This window comes from Mizuhopecten yessoensis, unplaced genomic scaffold, assembly GCF_002113885.1.
Source record: "Mizuhopecten yessoensis strain PY_sf001 unplaced genomic scaffold, ASM211388v2 scaffold10205, whole genome shotgun sequence".
Classification (NCBI taxonomy): Eukaryota; Metazoa; Mollusca; class Bivalvia; order Pectinida; family Pectinidae; genus Mizuhopecten; species Mizuhopecten yessoensis.
In genome coordinates, this window is record NW_018408431.1 from 9,322 (window position 1) to 11,392 (window position 2,071).

Below are 2,071 nucleotides of genomic sequence, written 5' to 3' on the forward strand. Positions count from 1 at the left end.
TTTTTTATTTGGTTGTTGTCTTCAGGTTATTATGTTTTACTCTACTTGGGACATAAATAATCCTTCTTTTTATAACTACTATTAACATTACCTATAATATTACAAAACATTTCCGGTGACATGAAACGACAGTCCGATATGAAAGCGATTAAAGTTTGTATTTACCTTGAAGTATGTGCTTGTCCCTAGTTTGTAAAACCTTTAGTATATCCTGGTCACTGGTGTGTATAAAAGACAACCTACAAAGTAAGAACAGTACATGGTTTCACATATTAACATCATTGATATGAGAAAGATCTGATTAGTTACTCCTGCAGTCATCTTGTTTTTTATTTTCACTTTCAAAATAAAGCATGCTCAACTAAGGAGCGAAGGAAACCTATATATCAAATTTGGAAAAGATATATAAAAAAAACCACCAATAAAAACACATAATGGTCACTGATGCGTGAACTGTTCGGTAGGTATTTTGTAGCTATTGAATGCATTTTTTTAAGTCATGTAATACACTATAAGCGTTACTTATTGAATAGGCAATTTCAGTGTAACTCTAGCATTATGTTTCTATTATTTTTTGGTATGTCTAATGTGCTATTTTGTATACTTATTTAAATATGTTTGCATTTTGCTATATAGAAAATGTACTCTTCGTGAATTCTCCAAATGGCAGGAAATTACAATATTTTCTTACCACGTCGTTGAATCCACCACTAAAGTTGGTTAAATGTGTAGACGTTAGGTACCTTGTTCAATCTTCTCTTGGTAACGACTTCAGATAATGTTAGCGCAAGATCTATAATATTTTAACGACTTTAAATAGTTTAGCGTAAGATCTATAAATAGCTGTAATGTATTTCTATTTTAAGAGACTTAATATTCCTCGAGATATTTATAGAATATAAGTGTATTTATTTATAACGTTTCTCCTTTCCACAGATATAACAACCTGTGGGATATGATCAGTAATAAAATCAGTGAAGAAAAGGCTTTTGTTGTTTGTCTATAGACATTCCCCGGGACACAATGAAAACAAATACTGAAACTGTCCGAGAGATTTCTATTTTGTAATTGTCTTTATGTAGTTGTTTCTATTCTACTTAGGTCATAAACGAATCCTTCTTTTATAACTACTATTAACATTGCGTAAAACAAAAATACAAAAACTTGTCCAGTGCCATGAAAGGAAACTTTGATACGAAATAATTACCTTGAATTGGTGTTAGCGTAAGATCTATAAATAGCTGTCATGTGTTTCTATTTTTAGAGAGTGGTTATACCTTCAGTTATTTATAGAATGTTAGTGTATGTATTTTTTAACTTATCTTCTTTCCAGAGTTAATTCTACCTGTGGGATATGGTGAGTAATAAAATCAGTTAATAAGTGGTTTTTGTGGTTGGTTTAGACAGACCAGGTTGATTATGTGACTAAAACTCTGATTTCCTGGCACACAAAGATAACATTTTCTTTACAGAAATTTAATGAGTCTTTTTTTTTTTTATTTGGTTGTTGTCTTCAGGTTATTATGTTTTACTCTACTTGGGACATAAATAATCCTTCTTTTTATAACTACTATTAACATTACCTATAATATTACAAAACATTTCCGGTGACATGAAACGACAGTCCGATATGAAAGCGATTAAAGTTTGTATTTACCTTGAAGTATGTGCTTGTCCCTAGTTTGTAAAACCTTTAGTATATCCTGGTCACTGGTGTGTATAAAAGACAACCTACAAAGTAAGAACAGTACATGGTTTCACATATTAACATCATTGATATGAGAAAGATCTGATTAGTTACTCCTGCAGTCATCTTGTTTTTTATTTTCACTTTCAAAATAAAGCATGCTCAACTAAGGAGCGAAGGAAACCTATATATCAAATTTGGAAAAGATATATAAAAAAAACCACCAATAAAAACACATAATGGTCACTGATGCGTGAACTGTTCGGTAGGTATTTTGTAGCTATTGAATGCATTTTTTTAAGTCATGTAATACACTATAAGCGTTACTTATTGAATAGGCAATTTCAGTGTAACTCTAGCATTATGTTTCTATTATTTTTTGGT

The 2,071-nt window shown here is 30.7% G+C and overlaps 1 long non-coding RNA gene across 1 annotated transcript; it reads right to left on the reverse strand.

Moving 5' to 3' along the window:
- Positions 1–144: 144 nt before the first annotated feature.
- On the reverse strand, positions 145–1,752 carry LOC110459752. Its single transcript, XR_002463926.1, has 3 exons — positions 1,658–1,752; positions 692–793; positions 145–239 (listed from the first exon to the last, which is right to left on the reverse strand). It is a non-coding gene; the product is annotated as an uncharacterized LOC110459752 (long non-coding RNA).
- Between the last annotated feature and the right edge of the window lie 319 nt (positions 1,753–2,071).